Here is a 26,658-nt window from a genome sequence, read left to right as displayed (position 1 = left end):
CCTAACTAACCTAAGGACATCACACACATCCATGCCCGAGGCAGGATTCGAACCTGCGCCCGTAGCAGCAGCGCGGTTCCAGACTGAAGCGCCTAGAACCGCTCATCCACAACGGCAGGATAAAATCTTGTGAAACATAGCCTACAGAAAACTGTTTTGCAGTGGGCAGTGACAAAATACCTTTCTATTGTGTTGAGTAATGATGTGCAAGTTTGGGTGGATCTGCCTTTCACACATTTTATCTGAGAACAAACAGTCTGAGATGCGAGTACAATCTGAGATCACACCGCAGCAGTTGATTCATCCTGCATAGAAAAAATAAGATGAAGAAGATTAGGATTTAACGTCCCGTTTACGACGTTTTCATTAAAGATGAATCACAAGTTCGGATTAGGAATGAGAGAGGATGGAGAACAATCGTGTTCTTTCAAAGGAATCTGTCCAGAAGCCGGACGCGGTGGTCTAGCGGTTCTAGGCGCTCAGTCCGGTACCGCGGGACTGCTACGGTCGCAGGTTCGAATCCTACCTCGGGCATGGATGTGTGTGATGTCCTTAGGTTAGTTAGGTTTAAGTAGTTCTAAGTTCTAGGGGACTGATGACCACAGATGTTAAGTCCCATAGTGCTCAGAGCCATTTGAACCATTTGAATCTGTCCAGAATTTCTCCCCGCAAAGGGCAGGCTACAACGACAGAGATATATTTGTGAAACCACTGAAAAGAAAAGGATTGACATGCGGCAAATACTTTTTGGTGTGTGTGTGTGTGTGTGTGTGTGTGTGTGTGTGTGTGTGTGTGTGTGTAGTGCTTTGCACAACATGGTGATATGCAGAGCCATTTGAACCATTTTTGATGTCTTCTTTGCAAGAATCCACCTACATTAATTGTACACAGCTACGGTCTCACCATGTCAGTTTTAGACAAAATAGCTCAATTAGTCTTTTTCTTCTCTCATTCTTTGTCTCTTGCAACCTTTTCTTCTACTCCTTCCCCTACAACATTCCAGGCTCCCATGACTATTTTCCGTCTCTCTTCATGTACTGTATTACCCTCGCAATAACCTCATACACACTATCTCATCATTTTCATTTTGCGACGTCTTCTACTCCTTCCCCTACAACATTCCAGGCTCCCATGACTATTTTCCGTCTCTCTTCATGTACTGTATTACCCTCGCAATAACCTCATACACTCTATCTCACCATTTTCATTTTGCGACGTCGGCATATATTCTACATCTACATCTACATCTATACTCCGCGAGCCACCTTACGGTGTGTGGCGGAGGGTACTTATTGTACCACTATCTGATCCCCCCTTCCCTGTTCCATTCACGAATTGTGCGTGGGAAGAACGACTGCTTGTAAGTCTCCGTATTTGCTCTAATTTCTCGGATCTTTTCATTGTGATCATTACGCGAGATATATGTGGGCGGTAGTAATATGTTGGCCCATCTCTTCCCGGAATGTGCTCTCTCGTAATTTCGATAATAAACCTCTCCGTATTGCGTAACGCCTTTCTTGAAGTGTCCGCCACTGGAGCTTGTTCAGCATCTCCGTAACGCTCTCGCGCTGACTAAATGTCCCCATGACGAATCGCGCTGCTTTTCGCTGGATCATGTCTATCTCTTCTATTAATCCAACCTGGTAAGGGTCCCATACTGATGAGCAATACTCAAGAATCGGACGAACAAGCGTTTTGTAAGCTACTTCTTTCGTCGATGAGTCACATTTTCTTAGAATTCTTCCTATGAATCTCAACCTGGCGCCTGCTTTTCCCACTATTTGTTTTATGTGATCATTCCACTTCAGATCGCTCCGGATAGTAACTCCTAAGTATTTTACGGTCGTTGCCGCTTCCAATGATTTACCACCTATGGCATAATCGTACTGGAATGGATTTCTGCCCCTATGTATGCGCATTATATTACATTTATCTACGTTTAGGGAAAGCTGCCAGCTGTCGCACCATGCATTAATCCTCTGCAGGTCCTCCTGGAGTACGTACGAGTCTTCTGATGTTGCTACTTTCTTGTAGACAACCGTGTCATCTGCAAATAGCCTCACGGAGCTACCGATGTTGTCAACTAAGTCATTTATGTATATTGTAAACAATAAAGGTCCTATCACGCTTCCCTGCGGTACTCCCGAAATTACCTCTACATCTGCAGATTTTGAACCGTTAAGAATGACATGTTGTGTTCTTTCTTCTAGGAAATCCTGAATCCAATCACAAACCTGGTCCGATATTCCGTAAGCTCGTATTTTTTTCACTAAACGTAAGTGCGGAACCGTATCAAATGCCTTCCTGAAGTCCAGGAATACGGCATCAATCTGCTCGCCAGTGTCTACGGCACTGTGAATTTCTTGGGCAAATAGGGCGAGCTGAGTTTCACATGACTATCGTTGTCGGTGTTGGTGTGCTGTCGATTCTGATAAGAACAACCGTATCACCGAACTGGTCACAGTAACATACTCTGTGCCCTACCTTCCTGTTCACAACGAATCCTACTCCCGATATACCATTTCCTGCTGCTGTTGATATTACCCTATACTCGTCTGACCAGAAATCTTTGTCTTCTTTCCATTTCATTTCGCTGACCCCTACTATATATAGAACGAGTTTTTGCATTTCCCTTTTCTGATTTTCTAGTTTCCGTACCACGTTCAAGCTTCTGACATTCCACTACCCAATTCATAGAGCGTTATATTTTCGTTGATTATTCAATAGCCGGCCGCGGTGGCCGAGCGGTTCTAGGCGTTTCAGTCCGGAACCGCGCGACTGCTACGGTCGCAGGTTCGAATCCTGCCTCGGGCATGGATGTGTGTGATGTCCTTAGATTAGTTAGGTTGAAGTAGTTCTAAGTTCTAGGGGACTGATGACCTGAGATGTTAAGTCCCATAGTGCTCAGAGCCATTATTCAATATTTTTCTCATGGTCACCTCCCCCTTCACAGTCCCCTCCCGGAGATGTGAATGGGAAACTATTTCGGAATCTTTTGCCAATGGAGTGATCATTATTTTATGTTACTGTGGGAAATTCCCGCTCAAACACCGTCGCTAGGACGTCAGGCTAAAGTTTGGATATTGGACGCAAAGATCGTTATGGTTAAACGATGTTGCCTCAAGAACATGCTTGTGTGCGCAATTAGTCAAGACAGGATGGGGGATGAACCACCAGCCATGCATCACATTATCTGTGAATGTCCCTGATGTCGAATAGGATTGACCCTTGTGGTGGATATGCTGGATGGATATCACCAACGCTTTCTTGGATCATTACCAGAGGTTCTACACCGCAGAAGACGACAATGTTATGGAGACAGATGAAGTCCTCTGCTTGCTGCCTCAGACCTTCAGTCGTGCGCGGTGGCAGCTCTCACGGACCCCATAACAGAAGTGGTTCTTGACGCCCTCCGCAAAGGGGCACCCAAGAAATCACCAGGTCCAGATGGTCTCCCGATAGGGTACAATCATATGTTTCATGACGTTATGAGGCCTCAGTGGGCTACGATGTACCAAGAACTGACGAACAGTGTAGTGCTGTGTCACCTGCCTTTGTTGATAGCGTCCTTATAATGGTCCCCAAGCCATCTGCTGGAAGGGAAGTTGACCATAACCTGCCTCTTACACTGCTCAACAGCGATTTTAAGATCTTTACGAGAATTATGGCTGCCCGCATTCGGCACCAAGTCGTCTCTACGGACCAGATGTATCTTGGCGAATAACAGCAACATCGAGATGGCACTCAGTGATAACCAAGATGTCGTCACACTGTCGGTAGAGTGTTGCGTGCGGGAGACCTTAGTGTCAGTGGGCTCTGACCAGGCTTTTGATGCGGTATCTTACGACTATCATGAGAAGGTGTTGAGGCGGCGACCCTTCCACCAGTCCTTCTGTGGGGCGCGACATCACAAGTTACTATCAATGGACACATAGCAAGTAAGATCACTACTGCCCGTTCTGTAAGGCAAGTTGCGCCCCCTCCCCCCCCCCCCTCCCTCTGTCAGTGGTTATGTATGCCATTGCCGTGGAGCCACTATTACATGGACTACAATGCTTGCTGCAGGGACTTTCATCTGCTGTGGGTATGTGGACAGTCTGGTGCTTTTAGAGTGTTGTGTGCCAGACGAAGTCCAAAGGTCACTAGATTGAATTGCCCAATGCACTGCCACAGTCAGAAGCCACTTGAACATGGACAACTGTGGAGCGATGATCGTCAGCCGTGGCCTCCCTGAAGGGAGCATGTCCCCATACCCACTCTGAGATGTGAGCAAATGTTTGGGGATTATATTTTCATGTGAAAGTCGTCAGACGACACACCTTATCGACGTTTGTCCCCTGCAAGACATACATGGAGATGTCTGCAGCAACTTGCTGCGATCTTTAAGATGGTCCAATTGGTGGTTTATGTCAACATTTATCTGGCGTCCGGGATACCCCATTTGGCTACAACAGTTCTGATGCTGAAGAAGATAGCACGCAGATTACAGTCAGTTTTTAGTTATTTCGCCAGTGTGGGAATGATCATGAAACTGTGATACTATACACCCACCCTTCCTGCCACAAAGGGCCGGCTCGGAATGGTCAGTGTGTGGGCTAGAGCAGCTGCTTTATACGTCGCCACGGTGGTGAAGATGTGGAATCACCGCCAGCGCTGCTACACGGGAACTGAAGAAATGACCACTGCCTGTTACGAACCACCAATTATAGTGGCGCATATTTCACCGATAGTATCTCACCTTGTGGACTTCAATTATGTCAGTGAGTGGCTGCAGTGGGACCGTGATGTTTATTGCCAGATGATGCGAGGCCATCCCTGAAATCCGATTGAAAGCTCTCTACCCTCGGCTACTTGGCCGGTTGTCTGACGTTCAGTGGATGATGCTCTTCTCGATTCTGACGCCAGAACGGCCTGGTATTGGGTGGTCAAACACAAATATATGAATCGCCATTCCACACACGTGGCAGATTCTCTGTTATATCCTCACTGCCATATAACAGATGAACACCATCTGGAATGTGGGTCTGCCTTGCAGGTGTGGAGGTTGACGAGACTAATGTTGGCGCCCAATCAGCGAAGGCTCCCACAGCAGTGACTCCGACATCCCTTCTTATCTCAGATATGACGTTCTATCCACGTACTAAGACGAATGCAGTGATTTGGATGAAGGATTTGACCATATCGAATCTTTACTGGGATGGTGACAAACACTTCCTCGATCATTGGATCTTCTTATTGGAACGATTCATTCCTCTGCTACGCCATCCGCTCTATGTCCAATGATTTGCTAATTATCTGGACAGTGTCTTCATGGACCCTCTCCACAGTTGCGATGTGCCAGATATGAGAGGTTAACGTTACGTGCATGCCAGTTTTACGAAACGGACCAGAACAAGTGACAGAACCATATAACCTTTTCTTTGTGGCCAGTCCTAATGGCAGGTTAGAAGGATCCATGGACATGTTGATGGATGGTAGCGGATGTAGTGTCTAATGTTGGTTCCGCCGGAAGGGCGAACTTTTTTATTGTTCAGTTACTTTATTTACCCTTAGAATAGAGCGGTACGATCGTACGAATAAAGACGTTTTGTTTAGCTTGCCTTCCTGCTCCACAAAAAGCAGACAACTAATTATTGGACGGGATGGTCCAGGGACGGGAAGGGGAAGGCATCGTGGCCAGACCTCGTGTTTCCGTCCCTGGCCACCCTGTCTCCTCCGGCCTGAAGCCGACCGTTTTTCTTCCTTTAAAAAAAATGGCGGTGAAGGCAATCGTTCTAGAAGCGGAGCATCCCGATTCTAGAGCCGGTCGGCACAATTTTTCGATGCCCATAAGGCGACTAAAGTCCTGTTACTCGTAATATAATATTTAACTGAAATTAAAAAAAAAAATTTCAGGCCACTGATTATGTAATTGAAGGTCACCTGACTAGAAAAACAATATTCGTCATGGAAATATGTGCTAGAATGATGTATAAAACTTTTTTAATTAGATCAATGTATACTGTATCTCCTTAATGAACCTGCATATTGATGAATAAGTTCTAAAGTAAACGTACCAGCCAAAAACAAAGAACGCCACATGAAAACTGACGCAACAACAGCGTAAATGCGCGCATGACACATATGCAACTAGCGGAGTTCAGGATAGTTTTTGTTCGCTCAAATTCACAGTTAATGTTTGACCGCTACATATTGTAGAAATATTATCTTGCATGACGTCAAATGAACTGGTGTTTGATCGCAAGTCTATTGATATAATTACAATTAAGTTTAAATCAGAGGATGCTACATTGTAAGACCCTGGTAAAGCACACAGAGCACATGCTATAAACGGGGCAGCCATTTCTAAGCGGAATTAGTCTGCTACGGAAGTCGACGTGGTAGATGTCGAGCGATTGTAATACTCGGTGATTGTCCGATTAAGTTGCTCAAATTTGAAAAATATAGAAAACATCAGTGCCCGGGAAAGATTTGACTCTGAATTTTCGAGTGTATGAGTAACAGAAAAATACGAGGGGCGTTCAGAAAGTAAGCTCCGATCGGTCGCGAAATGGAAACGACTATGAAAATCCGATAAAGCTTTGCACAGATGTGTTGGGTAGTGTCTCTAGTATAACCCCAGTTAGCATCACGTCGCTCTTCTCATTTCTGAGCTCGCAGTGAGTGCGTAAAGATGTCTAGAAAATAGTGTCTGCCGCCAAGTACGAGGGCCTGGTGAGAAATTTCGCCTGAAGCTATGCAGCTAACATTACATAACTGTCGTGCTGTTTCTTCTTCAAGACAATTCTCAGCCGCATTCTGCAGGGGCAATGAAGATGCTCCTGCATCGTTTTCAAATGGAAATGTGAGATTACCCACAATACAGTCCGCAATTGTCTCCCCCTGAGTTTCATCTCTGGTCACATGAACCGCTGTCTTTGAAGACAACATTTTGACACAGACAACGAGGTGTAGGCCAGCGTGGAGATTTGGCGGAAAGCACTGGCGGTTGCCTTCTATGATGAGGCTATTGAAAAGTTGGTACAACGCTATGACAAAAGTCTAAGTCAGAACGGCGACTACGTAGAGAAGTAGCTGAACATTTCTGATGTTCACTGTGGTTTCAATTTGGCAATCAATCGGAGCTTACTTTCTGAACAGGCCTCGTAAGTTCGCATTGGGTTTTGTGGATTTTAGTTCTGAACAGGTGAGTTGTGTGATGGACTTCAACTATTTAGTGGGATAATAACTACGAACAATCGTAACACTTATTTTATTCGATCTTTCATGAACTTTGACTTGTATAGCGAGCCCAGCCATCTGCTGTCATAAAACAAACATATTAACTTCGTATTACTAACAAATATTACTTTTTAGGACACTGTTAACTTCAGCTATGTTTATCCCAGCAACATGCTTTCTGAACTAGATCTGAAGAATTTGTTGTTCGCTCAAATTCACAGTTAATGTTTGACCGCTACATATTGTAGAAAGATTATCTTGCATGACGTCAAATGAACTGTTATCTCTGATAAGAGTCAAACTATTTATTTGAGAAAGATTCGACCACACTTTCAGGTGAGGTATAGCCAGAGCGTGGACCTGTACGCGTCAACTTTTCGACGTCGTTTACTGCCGGCTAAACTGATGACAACCTTGTCATTACAGTGGCTTCCACTGTACAGGATCAGCAAACGCTTCCAACAGCACTAAGCATGGTAGCGCTGCCGCTGGCTAACATTTAGCAAAAAGGGTTATTTTCAGACTTTCAGCTTCAACGTGTCCTACAGTGTTAGTTCGTGACCACTAGGTGCTGTTATGTTGCGCTTTATGCTGAGTGGCATTATGGACGAACAACAAATACACTGACTGATGGGTAGAAATAACATGATCACTGACCACCGCGAGACTGTATGCGACCTGGTGCCATTGTGGACACGTAACGCGATAAAGATAACGATAAGCCGAGTAGAGACAAATAGAAAATAATTCTAGCGACGATACGCACCACATATAGGGCAATGCACTTATAAGAGGTAGTAAAATTAAAACGAGCCAGATGGGGAAAACAATAAGTAAACTGTTAATTATTTCAAAAAAAATTTGCCTCGTTTTCATTTCACTCCCCCTTAGTGTATAAGAGACATTGAAAGAGGACAGATTGTTATGGCCTGGCGCCTGGAAACGATCGTCACGGAAACGATGAAACTGTTTGGTTGTTCTCGTGCTACTGTCGTCAGCACCTGTGGAAAGTGGCTGAAAGACGGTGAAACCACTAGCAGGAGACAAGGTGTCGGGCGAACACGCTTCGTCATCTATGGACGTGCGACACTCGCAGGTCGAAAGCTTTCCCGGTCTGTGACGCAGAATAGGCTGCGATCTGTGGCAGTTCCGATGACAGAATAAAGAGTTTGGGAGCACACCTTTTAGTGAACAGTGACTTCTAAATGGAGAGAAGTCTTCCAAAGTAAGAGTGATTTCAGGTGTGCCGCAGGGGAATGTCGTAGGACTATTGCTATTCACAATATACATAAATGACCTTGTGGATAACATCGGAAGTTCACTGAGGCTTTTTGCGGATGATGCTGTAGTATATCGAGAGGTTGTAACAATGGAAAATTGTACTGAAATGCAGGAGGATCTGCAGCGAATTGACGTATGGTGCAAGGAATGGCAATTGAATCTCAATGTAGCTAAGTGTAATGTGCTGTGAATACATAGAATGGAAGACCCTTTATCATTTAGCTACAATGTAGCAGGTCAGCAACTGGAAGCAGTTAATTTCATAAATTATCTGGGAGTAGGCATTAGGAGTAGGAGTATTAGTAGGCATTAGGAGTAAAATGGAATGACCATATAAAGTTGATCGTCGGTAAAGAAGATGCCAGACTGAGATTCATTGGAAGACTCCTATGGAAATGCAATCCGAAAACAAAGGAAGTAGGTTACAGTACACTTGTTCGACCACTGCTTGAATACTGCTCACCGGTGTGGGATCCGTACCAGATACGGTTGATAGAAGAGGTAGAGAAGATCCAACGGAGAGCAGCGCGCTTCGTTTCAGAATCATTTAGTAATCACGAAAGCGTTACGGACACGATAGATAAGCACCAGTGGAAGACTCTGCAAGAGAGACGCTCAGTAGCTCGGTACGGGCTTTTGTTGAAGTTTCGAGAACATACCTTCACCGAGGTTTCAAGCAGTATATTGCCCCCTCCTACGTGTACCTCGCGAAGAGACCATGAGGATAAAATCAGAGAGATTAGAGCCCACACAGAGGCATACCGACAATCTTTCTTTCCACGAACAATACGAGACTGGAACAGAAGGGAGAACCGATAGAGGTACTCGAGGTACCCTCCGTCACACACCGTCAAGTGGATTGCGGAGTATGGATGTAGAAGTAGACGTAGATTAGAACATTGTTTATCATAGGAGTCCTAATGACGTGCCCTACATGCTGCCATGCTAACGTAAAATCAATTTCAACTGCAGTGGGTGCTGAATGATCGAGACTGGAGCGTGGACCCTCCGCCACACACCGTCAAGTGGATTGCGGAGTATGGATGTAGAAGTAGACGTAGATTAGAACATTGTTGATCATAGGAGTCCTAATGACGTGCTCTACATACTGCCATGCTAACGTAAAATCAATTTCAACTGCAGTGGGTGCTGAATGATCGAGACTGGAGCGTGGACCAATGGTAACTTGTCGGCGGGTTGGATGATCCACGTTTCTTGTTACACCAGGTTGATGGTCGTGTCTGGATATGCAGTCATCCGGGCGATCGGTTGCTCGAAACATGAACCTCGCCACAGAAGCGAGAAGATGGGGCGGTAATATTCTATGAGGAATATTATCCTAGGCTTCCGTGGCATCTGTGGTAGTGAAATGAAATGAAATGTCATGTGGCTAGGGCCTCCCGTCGGGTAGACCGTTCGCCTGGTGCAGGTCTTTCGATTCGACGCCACTTCGGCGACCTGCGCGTCGATGGGGATGAAATGATGATGATTAGGACAACACACCACCCAGTCCCTGAGCGGAGAAAGTCTCCGACCCAGCCGGGAATCGAACCCGGGCCCTTAGTATTGACAGTCTGTCACGCTGACCACTCAGCTACCGGGGGCGGACATCTGTGGTAGTAATCGAAGGCAACGTGGCAGGTGTGCAGTACGTTAACATTATTGCCGGCCACCTGCACCCCTTCGGGCTTGATGATGGCATCATCCAGCAGAAAAACTGTTCGTGTCACAAAGTCAGAATCGTGCTACAGTAGTTTGAGGACCTTGATAATGAGCTCACGTTGATGCCGTGGCCACTAAATTCATGTTGACATGAACCGGATGGAACAAGTTTGGGACTCCGTCGAGCGCCAGCTTCGTGTCTGTCAATCGCCAACCTGTAATTTACGGGAAGTGAGTGGCGCGTGCTTATACACCTGATGCCACATACCATTGCTAACCTTCCAAGGACTTGTTGAGTCCATGCCACGTAGAGCCACAGAGTTCCGTTCCAGAGGCGGACCAACACTGTATTGAGATGCTGGTCTATTTTTTGAGTCATCAGCGAATATTTTCTCATATGTGTACTGTCTGACAAAAAATGTGAAGCACACCGAAGGGGTGGAGGAAACAAAGTTTTAAAGGTTGAGAGGGTGCGTGATGGTGTTTCAGTGGCTACAAAGTGTAGTCAGATTTGCTACGAACTTGGTACTGTGAACCCACTCATCAGTATGACGTTGCACCCCTTCTGGCACGGATGCATTCACTGATGCGCCTGGGAAGAATGTTGTCAAGCCATTGTATTTTCTCCTAAGGCAAGGAGGCCGACAACTGTTGTACTTCTTCATATCTTCGGTACTGGCATTGGGCGGAGTTGACGTGCAATGTAGCCATGTTCTATAAGGGACAGATATAGGGATCTTGCTGGCGACCGGAGTACTTCAACATTACACAGACAGCTCAGGAAGACTCGTGACAAGTGTAGCCGGTTATTGTTGTATTGAGAAATGGCACCACGATACTGTGAAACACATGAGGACACAGGATGTCCGTGATGTACCGTTCTGCCACTAGAGTTCCCTCAGTCGCTTCCAGCCGTGACCTGAATCCATACCCGATGGCTGCCCGCACCTCGACAGCCGGAGTCATATTACTGTGCCCCTGTAAAACTTTGGCAGAATGCGATCTCTTCCCAGTTCACCGCCATCCCCGCTGACGACGGTAATCTGAAATAGCGCCGAACCGTCATTTATCGCTGAAAACAAAGTGAAGCCGTTCATCACCATTCCACGCTTCCTCGTCACTATACCACTCCAAATACGGCCACTTCTGTAGTGGTGTTAACGGCAGCATATGCATGAGAAGATAATTCCCTAGTACAACTGCTGCTAGTCTCTGATCAATGCTGCGGACTTATACAGAATCTTGTGGGAGTCCATTACTTGTTTTCGGATGGCAGGCGCAGATGCTAAGGAGTTGCGTTATGCTAGGTCCACAATGCGGCAAACGCCTCTTGTCATGGTCGGGTGTGGTAGAACGGAAATTTGTGGTTGGGGATCAGTAGAGTGATCCTCCGTTGTGGTAGTCAGGCGTGGACCTTCAGGACGAGTATGCCAGCCCATAATGAGGCCTCTTTCAAAATCCGTCATGTGCACAAAATATATAAGCACAATAAGTACTACATAATATATTTTAAGCAACGACAATGTTATTGTTCAGTGCGGAATAAAACGCAATACAAGTCGGAAACAACATGAATCTCTCCCTCTCTCCCTCCCTCTTTTCCCTCTTTCTCTCTCTCTCTCTCTCTCTCTCTGTGTGTGTGTGTGTGGGGGGGGGGGGGGGGGGGAGAGAGAGAGAGAACGAGAGAGAATGTAAAAAAAGAAATAAAAGAACTGAGAACGATCTCAGATTACGATTCATTAATATTGTTAACGAGACTCTATTAATTAAACCATGCAGAATGCACAACGGTTTATTTTGTGCGCTCCCGATGATATACCCATTTCCTATAATTAAATACATTTTTCGTCCAAGAATCCGCCGCATTTTAGGATTAAAGGGGAGAAATAATGACTGCATAATTAAAGTACATAATAGTGCGTAAATAGTATGTTGTAATGAAAGAGTGGGTAAGACACGCTTCCAGTGGACAACTTTTGATGCCAGTGTGTATATGTGCCGGCCGCTGCTACGGTCGCAGGTACGAATCCTGCCTTGGGCATGGATGTGTGTGATGTCCTTAGGTTAGTTAGGTTTAAGTAGTTCTAAGTCACGGAACGTGTATCCACAGGACATGTGGCCTGTAATTGAAGAAGTGTCATGATGATCTCTCCATTGGCAAAAGATTCCGGAGAGTCCCCCATTCGGATCTCCGGGAGGGGACTGCCAAGGGGGAGGTTACCATGAGAAAAAGATTGAATAATCAACGAAAGGATAACGTTCTACGAGTCGGGGCGTGGAATGTCAGAAGCTTGAACTTGGTAGGGAAACTAGAAAATCTGAAAAGGGAAATGCAAAGGCTCAATCTAGATATAGTAGGGATCAGTGAAGTGAAGTGGAAGGAAGACAAGAATTCCTGGTCAGATGAGTATCGAGTAATATCGACAGCAGCAGAAAATGGTATAACAGGTGTAGGATTCGTTATGAATAGGAAGGTAGGGCAGAGGGTATGTTACTGTGAACAGTTCAGTGGCCGGGTTGTTCTAATCAGAATCGACAGCAGACCAACACCGACAGTGATAGTTCAGGTATACATGCCCACATCGCAAGCTGAAGATGAACAGATAGAGAAAGTGTATGAGGATATTGAAAGGATAATGCAGTATGTAAAGGGGGACGAAAATCTAATAGTCATGGGCGACTGGAATGCAGTTGTAGGGGAAGGAGTAGAAGAAAAGCTTACAGGAGAATATGGGCTTGGGACAAGGAATGAAAGAGGAGAAAGGCTAATTGAGTTCTGTAACAAGTTTCAGCTAGTAATAGCGAATACCCTGTTCAAGAATCACAAGAGGAGGAGGTATACTTGGAAAAGGCCGGGAGATACGGGAAGATTTCAATTAGATTACATCATGGTCAGACAGAGATTCCGAAATCAGATACTGGATTGTAAGGCGTACCCAGGAGCAGATATAGACTCCGATCACAATATAGTAGTGATGAAAAGTAGGCTGAAGTTCAAGACATTAGTCAGGAAGAATCAATACGCAAAGAAGTGGGACACTGAAGTACTAAGGAATGACGAGATACGTTTGAAGTTCTCTAATGCTATAGATGCAGCAATAAGGAAAAGCGCAGTAGGCAGTACAGTTGAAGAGGAATGGACATCTCTAAAAAGGGCCATCACAGAAGTTGGGAAGGAAAACATAGGTACAAAGAAGGTAGCTGCGAAGAAACCATGGGTAACAGAAGAAATACTTCAGTTGATTGATGAAAGGAGGAAGTACAAACTTGTTCCGGGAAAATCATGAATTCAGAAATACAAGTCGCTGAGGAATGAAATAAATAGGAAGTGCAGGGAAGCTAAGACGAAATGGCTGCAGGAAAAATCTGAAGACATCGAAAAAGATATGATTGTCGGAAGGACAGACTCAGCATACAGGAAAGTCAAAACAACCTTTGGTGACATTAAAAGCAACGGTGGTAACATTAAGAGTGCAACGGGAATTCCACTGTTAAATGCAGAGGAGAGAGCAGATAGGTGGAAAGAATACATTGAAAGCCTCTATGAGGGTGAAGATTTGTCTGATGTGATAGAAGTAGAAACAGGAGTCGATTTACAAGAGATAGGGGATCCAGTATTAGAATCGGAATTTAAAAGAGCTTTGGAGGACTTAGGGTCAAATACGGAAGAAGGGATGGATAACATTCCATCAGAATTTCTAAACTCATTGGGGGATGTGGCAACAAAATGACTATTCACGTTGGTGTGTAGAATATATGAGTCTGGCAATATACCATCTGACTTTTGGAAAAGCATCATCCACACAATTCCGAAGGCGGCAAGAGCTGACAAGTGCGAGAATTATCGCACCATCAGCTTAATAGCTCATGCATCGAAGCTGCTTACAAGAATAATTTACATAAGAATGGAAAAGAAAATTGAGAATGCGCTAGGTAACGATCAGTTTGGCTTTAGGAAAAGTAAAGGGACGAGAGAGGCAATTCTGACGTTACGGCTAATAATGGAAGCAAGGCTAAAGAAAAATCAAGAACTCTCATAGGATTTGTGGACCTGGAAAAAGCGTTCGACAATATAAAATGGTGCAAGCTGTTCGTGATTCTGAAGGAAGTAGGGGTAAGCTATAGGGAGAGACGGGTCATATACAATATGTACAACAACCAAGAGGGAATAATAAGAGTGGACGATCAAGAACGAAGTGCTTGTATTAGGAAGGATGTAAGACAAGGCTGTAGCCTTTCGCCCCTATTCTTCAGTCTGTACATCGAGGAAGCAATGATGGAAATAAAAGAAAGGTTCAGAAGTGGAATTAAAATACAAGGTGAAAGGATATCAATGATACGATTCGCTGATGACATTGCTATCCTGAGTGAAAGTGAAGGAGAATTAAATGATCTGCTGAACGGAATGAACAGTCTAATGAGTACACAGTATGGTTTGAGAGTAAATCGGAGAAAGACGAAGGTGATGAGAAGTAGTAGAAATGAGAACAGCGAGAAACTTAACATCAGGATTGATGGTCACGAAGTCAATGAAGTTAAGGAATTCTGCTACCTAGGCAGTAAAATAACCAATGACGGACGGAGCAAGGAGGACATCAAAAGCAGACTCGCTATGGCAAAAAAGGCATTTCTGGCCAAGAGATGTCTACTAATATCAAATACCGGCCTTAATTTGAGGAAAAAATTTCTAGGGATGTACGTCTGGAGTACAGCATTGTATGGCAGTGAAACATGGACTGTGGGAAAACCGGAACAGAAGAGAATCGAAGCATTTGAGATGTGGTGCTATAGACGAATGTTGAAAATTAGGTGGACTGATAAGTTAAGGAATGAGGAGGTTCTACGCAGAATCGGAGAGGAAAGGAATATATGGAAAACACTGATAAGGAGAAGGGACAGGATGATAGTGAGAGGCACCCACATGCCTTGCTCATACTGTGGCATCAAGCAGTCAGGCCTGCAAGATGAGTGGTCTGCCAAGCGAGTGGATTCATTCTTATTTATCGAGTAACATGAACTCTAGTACTCACACTTAAGTTACAGGTTATCCTCCGATATGATTAATACGCAACGGGAACACGCATCTGACTATCAGTAATTTACATAACTCTGACTGTACACTACGCACTGGCAATACCACATTTTCTTTTTGTCTTTTATTTAACGGCTTTTATCAACACGTGGCCACCGCACTGAATATGAATGGCGCACACATTATAAATTCGGGACATTATTACAACATAAAATTCGAAGGAAAAGTCCACCAATCTTTTTCTTTTCACTATCTTATTTATTCCGATAAATTCTCTTATCTAAACACACTAATTCTATAACCTACAACAATAATACATGAGAAATTCCGCCCAATGGGCATGGTTTTACAATGGTGAATCTCTATATTATGGTCTCGTAATTATTTTTAACGCTACAGTGCACTTTCTGGATAGGATGGTGGATCTTTTATTGTACCTCACACTTCGACTCTCACAATCATCATCACTAAACTTTCCTCCAGACCGAGCGGTACCGAAGGAACAAGCATAACCCACTAATCTTTTGAAACTACCTCGCTACTCTCCCGTGCAAACCACACATACCCAAATTACATGACATACATCACACTACAACATGAAATACTACACAGAGAATGGTCACAACATTATCACTTTCAGCTTTCCCACTTCAATTAATATTTATCCCAGTTTTACACGACACTGCCCCACTTTGTAATTCTACTTTCCTACTATGAACTCTGGAGATATTTGCACGTCTTCCTGTGCAATGCAAGCCAAGTGGCGTTGCTGGATAGACGGCCGACTCACCTTGATTCTCTCTCAGAGTTTAAATCTAGCGTCACACGGAATCATATCACGCAAAGTAACATTAAGAACATATTCATCACACACGCGAGTCCTCAACTGATACCATGGACGAGTACTTCTCTTTATCTTTTGTCTCATACACAGTTTGAGACTCACACAGTACTCACCACGTGGAAGAACTCGTCTCTAATTTCAAGTCCTGCACACGCCATTTCTTAAATATTTCAACTTATGGCACACATGCTATTTCTTAAATATTTCAACTTATTGTACACACACTAGTAATTCAGCTTAACTTAAGCACACGGAAGTATTTCAACTTATTGCTGCACGTGGTTTCATTGTGACCGTTGGTCACTTCCGAAGATTACTACAATCCCATTAATATTATCTGCCTGACATTTAATTCTCCCCACAAAAGTTCCTGAAATAGAGAAATTATTATTTCAAACTACTCTTAAATATTCCACATGCATACCATGTCTCCACTCTTTCGTCATTATGGAGCACAACTAAAACAGGTCTTAACAGCACAAGATCCAGCGGCAGAGTGCTGAAACATGGCCGTTCTCTAGGTCCTCTCCCATCTCTGTCGAGGTGGGGGAAGCACCTTGCTATCGTATTGGTCAGCCACATTTCAGGCGCTCAAAGCTCTGGTAAATTTCATCTCTTTGGTCCCACCAAAGGTGGCCAAAGGATCGACTCAAAGATGATCATATATTCACATTCACTATCTGCGGTTAGCAGACGACCATACACTCATTCATTTCACAGATCTCACCAAACTGGATGTAGGGATTTACTTTTTGGGAGTGCACAGGTGATCAATTAAATAAATAAATTGTCATTCTTTCCCACACTGGTATCCGGCTTCGCTGTATTAATTGAAATTGAGTTATTTTACAAAAAAATGTATTGTTCTGACAATAGTAATGAAGTGTTTCGTATCTATTTTCAATGTCGGGCGGTACTGTACCCTTTCAATAGGACATCAGCTAAGACATGAGGGAATGACTTCCATGGTACTAGAGGGAGCTGTAGAGAGCAAAAACTGTAGAGGAAGACAGAGACTGGAATACGTCATGCAAATAATTGAGGACGTAGGTTGCAAGTGCTACTCTGAGATGAAGAGTTTAGCACAAGAAAGGAATTCGTGGCGGGCCGCATCAAACCAGTCAGTAGACTAATGACCAAAAAAAAAAGTCTAGGGGACTGATGACCTCAGGTGTTAAGTCCCAGCGTGCTTAGAGCCATTTGAACCATTTTTGTGTATATGTCGAATGAAAGTAATTAATCGCCGTTGAATAAAGACACCACTGTCTAAAGTGGATATACTGTAAGCTGTTCTAACATAAGCTTCTGAAGGAGCAAAATTCTGCTGGCAGCACATCACATACTAAATCCTGCACTTGCCTGGAAACGTTTCTACTGCGAGGAACGAATGTCACTGTATATACTGGGTGAACAAAAAGTCCATATAAATTTGACAACTGAATAAATGACGGAATAATGTAGATAGAGAGGTACAAATTGACACACATGCTTCGAATGACATGGGGTTTTATTAGGACCAAAAAAATACAAACGTTCAAAAAATGTCCGACAGGTGGCGCTTCATCTGATCAGAATAGCAATAATTAGCATAACAAAGTAAGGCAAAGCAAAGATGATGTTCTTTACAGGAAATGCTCAATATGTCCACCATCATTCCTCAACAATAGATGTAGTCGAGGAATAATTTTGTGAACAGCATTGTAAAGCATGTCCGGAGTTATGGTGAGGCATTGGCGTCGGATGTTGTCTTTTAGCATCCCTAGAGATATGGGTCGATCACGATACACTTGCGACTTCAGGTAACCCCAAAGCCAATAATCGCACGGACTGAGGTCTGGGGACCTGGGAGGCCAAGCATGACGAAAGTGGCGGCTGAACTCACGATCATCACCAAACGACGCGCGCAGGAGATCTTTCACGCGTATAGAAATGTGGGGTGGTTCTCATAAAACCCCATGTCATTCCAAGCATGTGTGTCAATTTTTACCTCTCTATCTACATTACTCCGTGGTTTATTAAGTTTTCAAATTTATACTGACTTTTTGATCACCCGGTATGTTGTTGGCAAAATGTGTGTGACAGTCGGTAGGCCTACTACTGGCGATTTACTTATTCAATACCATTCGCACTTTCATAGAGAAGCTTTTACTCGTGAAACTAGTGAACTTCAAAACAGTGGAGTGGGGGGTAGAACGCATTCTGGCCGGCATCATACGGTGCTCAGCGAAATTTAATGTACAACCTCTTTTTTGCGATGCCAGGAGGCTAGGAATTTCCCCTCAGTTTGCTCCCTCACCCTGAGATCACAATTTTTTAAAGCATAGTAGGAAATTCAGTTTTATAACTGAAGACAGCGTCTGTAAAATGGTTACAGTAAAGTTACTCTGAGATCTATTTAAGGTATCAGTTAGTCAGGGAGCTACAGATCTGCAAGCACATGAAGAGCACGTTCGTTTTCGTGCTTTCCTCCAGACGTTCGCTCCTTTAGGGCGAGAGCTGCCAATTGCAGGAAACTGCCAAGCTCACTATCAATACCGAATGAAGTATAATCGATAGTTTTGGACAAGTAAGTCAAAAGAATATATTCACTACACAGGAAAAAATAATTTTGACAGGCACCATTAAAACGGCTTTGTTACGAAAATCTACCAACATACGTAACGTAAAACTGCAACTTAACGCTGTTTCAGCTTCGTCACACGATCTTCTTGTTGGTAGTCTCTTTGCATTTTCATTAGACGATTTGTGGACTAATAAATAATCATACGGTGTACAGACCACTACTAAGCCACTGCTAAATTCATCTTTCGCAATTTTTCTTTACTGTGTGGATCAAAAAATCTCCCGCCCCTCCAGAAGACAAGTGAGCTTCACACAGCCCTCGCATAGAGCGGTTTACTGGTTTGTATCACTTTAGACCTGCAAATCTCATAGCTGCGAGTACTCTCTGCAGGTAAATATTCAAAGAAAAAGAGAAACATCGGTAGTCAAAGAATAATGCCGCTGCTTCCAATGTATTTGGACAGATTTAATGTACTGATCATATGATGGTTGTTTAACGTTGGAATTTGTCTAGCTGCCGAAGTGTGGTTGTTGCACTAGCTTATTTGACATAACGATCATTTTGCTCAGCGTATTCATCTTCTTTGTCTGTCTGTCAGTCTGTCTGTCTTCATCTCCCTGTCTCTCTCCTTTGCCTTATCACATTCATACTCTATCGAGAGGGCATCCTCCCATACGCTAGTAACACCCCCGCGATGCGACTATGTCTTAACGACTGCGGCCGCTTTTAAAAGCGTTTCCGCATCCTCCACTTGCGCAAGACCTATCAACTTCTCGCAGCTGACCTCATTCTGCAATTTGTTGTCGCTCGATGTTCTGTGACGCTGCATCCGATGCAATATTCTCTTCTAGGAAGCCGCCTAAGACTGCGTTTGTCTATGGTAACCCCGTAGAGCCTCATATTAGTAAGTCACAGGTTTCACCGTTAACTTTTTTGACCTTTGATTTTCACATATAAAGTTCCTTTTTCGTTAATGTGGCTGATTACATTAAAAACTGTAGCCTTTTCGCAGATAAAATTCCTTAAAATCACGATCGCGGTTCTTGAAGACTAATGAATTGTTTCTTCCTGAGCTGCGTGGACTAAATTAGCTTTCTCATTATCAAATGTACGAATAGTTAGAATTTATGTTCTATCGCCTCTTTAATGCTTACTTTACACGAGATAAAACGCAGCGATTCAAATGCATTCTTGTAAATTAATTTCCGCAGAGAAAATATACTTAATCCATCAGATAATCTATTCCTTTACTAAATTTGAACAGATTTAGGTCTTGAGGCCATTTTCTTAGACTGTTCTGGTATTGGCAGTCTCGGTTACAACAGTGTTCATTGTATGTAACGCATTTTATTTTACTGCAACAAACTGTTGTACGTAACAACTATAACCACCCGGATATTTTTACAGCATCAGGCGATTCCTATCTTGGAAAATAGTACTGTCGTGCTTTAATATCTCGTAGATTATGAAGGTAAAGGCATCAGGATTGCTGTTCTGACGTTGCGGTTGATAGTGGGAGCAAGACTAAAGGAAAATCAAGATGCGCTTGTAGGATTTCTCGATCTGGAAACAGCGTTCGAAAATGTGAAATGATACAAGATGTTCGAAATTCTCAGAAAAACAGGAGTAATCTACAGGGAAAGACAGGTGATGTATGTGTATGTGCAAGAACCAAGAAGGAACACTAAGAGTGAGAGATCAAGAACAAAGGCTCGGATTAAAAACGGCGTAAGACAGGGATGCAGTCTTTCGCCGCTACTGTGCAATCTATACATCGAAGAAGCAACGACAGGAATAAAAGACAAGTTTAAGAGAGCGATTAACGTTCATGGTGATGAAATATCAATGACAAGATTCTCTGATGACATTGCCGTGCTCAGTGAAAGAAAAGAACAATTGCAGGATCCCTCGAATGGAATGAACAGTCCAGTGCGTATAGAACATGGCTTGAAAGTAAAGTGGAATAAGCTAAAAGTAAGGAGAAGTAGAAGAAATGAGAACAGCGAGAAACTTAACATCGAAAATTGATGGTCAAGAAGTAGACGAAGTTAACGAATCCTGCTACCTTGCATGCAAAATAACTCATGAAGGACGAGGCAGAGGGCGTTCGTGCCCGAGACGTCTGCTGGTGTTAAAGATCGGCCTTAATCAAAGGAAGAAATTTCTAAGAATGTACGTTTGGAGCACAGCGTTGCATGGTAGTGAATAATGGACAGAGGGAAAACTAGAAAAGAAGAGAATCGAAGCGTTTGAGATGTGGTGCTATAGATGAATGTTGAACATCAGGTGGACTGATAATATAAGGAATGAGGAGGTTCTCCACAGAATCGGCGACGAAAGCAACATGTGCAGAACTCTGACAGGAAGAAGGGACAGGATGATAGGACGTGTGTTAAGACTTCAGCGTATAACTTCCATGGTAGTAGAGGGAACTGCAGAGGGTAAAATCAGTGGCAGAAGACAGGAGAATACATCCAGCAAATAACTGAGGTCGTAGGGTGCAGGTGGTGCTCGGAGATGAAGAGGTTGACACAGGAGAGGAATTCGTGACGGACCGCACCAAACTAGTCAGAAGACTGATGATCCCCACCTCCCCCCCCCCCCCCCCCCCACCCCCCGATAAAAGAATAGATAACGAATGTGAAAGATTAATGTGCTACAGAATTAGAAAGCAAGTGAGACAAAACAGCTGTGTGCTGTGCTTAACTTGAGGTCTTACTTAGTGATGTAGACCGCTACCATGCGTATTATTGTCGAAATGTTTAAACTTATTTAGAGTTTGTTTCGTTCATCTTCAGATGAGGCCATATAAAGATTTTATGCTACTCTAAAATACCAGCTAATACCAATCGTAAAACCACAGGATATAAACTATGAAGAATATTCTCCTGTTAGGGTGGCACCATAATGAGACATACATTACAACCACAACAGCAGCAGCAGCAGCAACAACAACAAGAGCTGATACCTAGCAGGCTTTGCTTTTCGATCTCCCTCAGACCTCTACCTTCCAATTGCCTCTCTATCTACATAACATTCTGGCAGGTAGTGGTCGGAGGGCCAACGCCAAACGAGCAGGAACACCTTTGATTATTACGAAGGTTGATCGTAAAGTTATTATTATAACCTCTGAAAAGTGAAGCAAGTATTTTTTTCCACTACATGTCTGCAGCACACGCTAAAATCCCCACAGTAACATAGTACACCTCTAGACGAGCCAAAACGGCGCAGCTGACTGATGAAGTGGAGTATTGTGCGGCAATTTGCTGTCAGCTGCAGCGGAAATGATGCAGTTACGTCAGGCTCGCCCAGAAGGCTAAAGTTATCATCTGTATTTTACTTACTAGGAAGAATACATGATTAAATTTTTAGAAAATCGGGTTGTATATGTCTACATTAAGTACGCAAGGCTGCCACCTCTGGCAGCGACAATGGTTCTAATCCAGGTGGGCATCATGTCGAGCTGAATTTGGATGACAGATAAGGGCATGTCTTTCCGTAAATCCACGGTTCATTACACTGTAGTGACCGGTGGGTGGTGGCGTGCAAGTCTCACAGCCAACCCATGCCCACGTACTTCGAACGGGTGAGAGATTTGGAATGAGTGCTGTGGCCTCAATGTCAACAGTCGAAAGTCATCTGCATCGAGGTATGTCAGGACTATACGACACAGCCACCAGACTTAACAAATCAGAAATTTAACGACTACTGTCCAAATAAGCTACTAAACTTTCTCGAGCTAAGCGTATTGTGCATCCAGTGATATCCCACACTATTATGCCAGGTGCTCGGCTTGTATGATGATGACGAATGCAGAAGTCCCACATGCGGATACGCCCATAGAAACGCTGTATAGAGAACCGGAGTCTACTGAAAAGATGACATGGTGTCAGTCCTGTGTCCTTCTGTTTCATACTTCCCGCACCACCTCTCTCTTCTGCGAGGCAATGAAAACTGCAATAGTGGTCAAAGTACTCACAGTCTGTGATGCTTCAGACGCCTTTACTCCGTCTATGAAGGTACTTGTCATGTTCTATAATTCTATTGCCTCATGTTACGTGACGTTTCTGTAATTTACTGCACGGCCGAGCGAACAATACGTATGAGGCGCGCTCAAAAAGTAATGAAACACATTTTTTATTCTCGGCCAACTTCGAATGAAAAATGTGGACTTTATTGTGGGACTTTGTGGAATATTCCCGCTTCAGCCCCTATAGTTTCATGAGATTCAGATAGTGGCGGCGCTGTACATAGCATTCAAAATGGTGTCCGTAATGGAGGTGCGTTCTAAGCAGAGAGTTGTCATTGAGTTTCTTTTGGCAGACTACCAGAGCATCGCAGATATTATTAGGCTCTTGCAGAATGTCTATGGAGACTTGGCCGTGAACAAAAGGACGGTGAGGCGTTGGGCGAGTCGTCTGTCACCATCGCGACAAAGTTGCGCAAACATGTACGATCTCTCGCGTGCCCGCCGGACGACACACTGCAGTGTTGGAACGTATGGACACTCTCGTTCAAGGTGATTGAGAGGTCGCTGTCAAACACATAGATGCTCAGGGGGACGTCTCTATTGATAGTGCTGACACACTAGTTAAGGTATTCAAAAATGTGTTCTTCCTCATTCACCCTATAGCCCGGATCTCGCACATTCCAATCTATTTGGTCCAATGAAGGATGTACTCTGGGGGAAGTGTTGGGGATGTTACTGATGCAGCAAGACGTTGGCTTGGACGTCGACCAGTAGAGTGGCACCAAGCGGCCATACAGGCCCTCCCAGTGAGGTAGCCTAAGGCTGTTGCATTGAATGGAGATTATGTTAAAAAATAGGGTCTTGTAGTCACAGGAGTGGGGAATAACAACGTGTATTGGAATCTGGTATAAAACCAACCTTCTTGTAGAAATAAAGTGATGCATTACTTATTGAAATCCTCTTGGTTGAAATGACTCTGAGCACTTGTAAGTAGGCTGTTTAGCTTTTTATGTTGGTAACGTCAGCTAGCGTTCTGTATGAAAATCACTGGCTATGCTGTGTGCAGTCTGTGGCTGGTTGGCATTGTTGGAATATTCGCCATTGTAGTGCTGGGCAGTTATATGGGAACAGCGCGTAGCGTTGCGCAATTGGAGGTGAGCCGCCAGCAGTGGTGGATGTTGGGAGAGAGATAGCAGAATTTTGAGAGCGGACGATCTGGACGTGTGTCCATCAAAAAGAGTAAATTTGTAATACTGAATATGATGAACTGATGTATCTATGATGACTCTGGAACATTATTAAGGTAAATACATTGTTTGTTCTCTATCAAAATCTTTCTTTTCCTAACTATGCCTATCAGTAGTTAGTGCCTTCAGTAGTTAGAATCTTTCATTTAGCTGGCTGTATTGGCGCTCGCTGTATTGCAGTAGTTCGAGTAACGAAGATTTTCGTGAGGTAAGTCATTCATGAAAGTTATAGGTTAATGTTAGTCAGGGCCATTCTTTTGTAGAGATTATTGAAAGTCAGATTGCGTTGCGCCAAAAATATTCTGTGTCAGTTTAGTGTTGATCAGAATAAGTAAAGAACGAAATGTCTGCCGGCCGAAGTGGCCGTGCGGTTAAAGGCGCTGCAGTCTGGAACCGCAAGACCGCTACGGTCGCAGGTTCAAATCCTGCCTCGGGCATGGATGGTTGTGATGTCCTTAGGTTAGTTAGGTTTAACTAGTTCCAAGTACTAGGGGACTAATGACCTCAGCAGTTGAGTCCCATAGTGCTCAGAGCCATTTGAACCATTTGAACGAAATGTCTGAGTACGTTCAGTTCTGCTCAGCTGCTTGAAAATCAAATAACTTAAGGGGTTTATCATTCATGAATTTTTACATGGAGACGTTTCACACTATAGGACTTAACTTCTGAGGTCATCAGTACCCTAGAACTTAGAACTACTTAAACCTAACTAACCTAAGGACATCACACACATCCATGCCTGAGGCAGGATTCGAACCTGCGACAGTAGCGGTCGCGCGGTTCCAGACCGTACTGCCTAGAACCGCTCGGCCACCCAGGCCGACGAACTCCTCTTGTACACCTACGAGCACAGGCGGATGCGCTCGCTGAAAACCTGTAATGGGTTGAGTATCCCTCTCCTGAGCTCATCAGTTCCATATTCACATGAGAGCCGTGGGACCCCTACTAAAGCGTGCAGAAATATCGCGAAACGATGAAGCGCAGGCTGGAAAGCTATAACCCTTCCGCTATCGAACATGTCGTTTTACACGTTTCTCCTCCTCACACGAGGTGTAACACGATTTTTTCACAGATAAAGAACACTGAATGAGAATTTTGCTATGAGAGACCAACTGTGTAGCGTATTCTTATATACACAACGTGGGTGGTGTTACTTCTACATAGCGCGTGGTTACGATGTAGGTGCGACTACTCACGGAGGCCCAGTATGGGCTGAAATTATCGGACGGCTGCGAAACATGGTAGATATACTAACGCATTAATGCGGAACCGATTTAAGTTTGAAAAAATTTAGTTACAATTTTGATCACCAGGTGCAAATCTGGCACAGTGCGGTGTTTCTCGTATTGAAACGTCCCCTTAGAACAATTATACATGACTGTCCTTAACCTGACACCCAATATTTTTAGCGCAACGCAATCTGACTTTCAAAAATCCCTGCAAAAGAATGGCCCTTACTAACATTAAACTATACCTTTCAGAATTCACTCACCTCACAAAAGTCTTCATTACTCGAACTACGGTACTGCAATACTGCGAGCGCCACTACTGCCAGCTAAATAAAAGATTCGAACTACAGAAGGCACTAACTACTGATAGGGATAGTTAGCAAATGCAAGATATTAATAGAGAACAAACAATGTATTTACCTTAATAGTCATAATATATATAGCAGTTCATGACAAATTACAAAACTCCGCCATCTCTCTCCCCACATCCACCACTGCTGGCGGCTCACCTCCAACTGCGCAACGCTACGCGCTGTTCACATCCAGCTGCCGCTTCCCAACACTACAATGGCAGACAACAATGCAAACTAGCCACAGACTGCATACAGCACACCCAGTGATTTTCATACAGAGGTGGCGTTACCAATAAGAAAACCTAAACAGCCTACTTACATAGCTCCCATGCTCCCCACAAAAAAAATTTACAAATTGTTTTGGCCAGTGGCCAAAAATGATTTGAAGAAATTTTTCATAATTACAATAACAAAGATATCAAATGCACACACTTATTGATACAATGTTGGTCAAAAGCTAAAATTTTCTCACAGTCCATAAAGACAGTCCTGATCATTCATCACAGTGAAACTGCCGTTTCTTTTCTCAAAGTCTGAGCAGTAAAAGACAATGCACACAAAAGTAGTGGATTTCCATGCAGTCTTGAAGAATTAGTGTTGTCCTTCCAACGGAAAGACAGTGCTGACTCTTGACATGCTGACAGGTAATGGTCCACAACAGAGCAAACCCACAGCAGAGTCATTCGAAGTTTTGAAGAATATTGGTAGGTAGGTCATCACAGAGCATACCCATTGTAGTCCTGGTAGAGATTACGGTATTGGTGGGCCACCAGAGGTGCAGACCCACTGTAGTCCTTGTAGAAATAATGGTATTGACGGATCATCAAAGATGTAGACCCACTGTAGTCCTTGTACAGGTAATGGTACTGTTGATTCAGCAAAGATGCAGACCCGCTGTAGTCCTTGTAGAGATGGCCAGCAGCCATCTGTTGTGACTGTGCAGGTACACACTCACCATTGAAGAGTCTTGCAGATAATATAGCAAGTTCATAACCACCACTTGAGCACTCACAAAGTGTTTGGAATTGTCCTTAGAACCAGCAATGCTGTTATCCAGTCCCTTGCTGAATTATTAACACAGGTGCAAACACTAACAGTCCCTACTTCTCACATATTGTCCATATACTATGACCAACAGAAACGTGTGCAGTGAAATGGAACTTAATTTGAAGAACTGGTGTCTATACAATTATAAATTTACAACATGAAAATAGAATTACAAAGGTACAAAATACATCATTAAAGAACATAATAGT

This window comes from Schistocerca serialis, chromosome 1 (genome assembly GCF_023864345.2).
Source record: "Schistocerca serialis cubense isolate TAMUIC-IGC-003099 chromosome 1, iqSchSeri2.2, whole genome shotgun sequence".
In the NCBI taxonomy this organism is placed as follows: Eukaryota; Metazoa; Arthropoda; class Insecta; order Orthoptera; family Acrididae; genus Schistocerca; species Schistocerca serialis.
Note: the sequence above shows the minus strand (reverse complement) of the source record.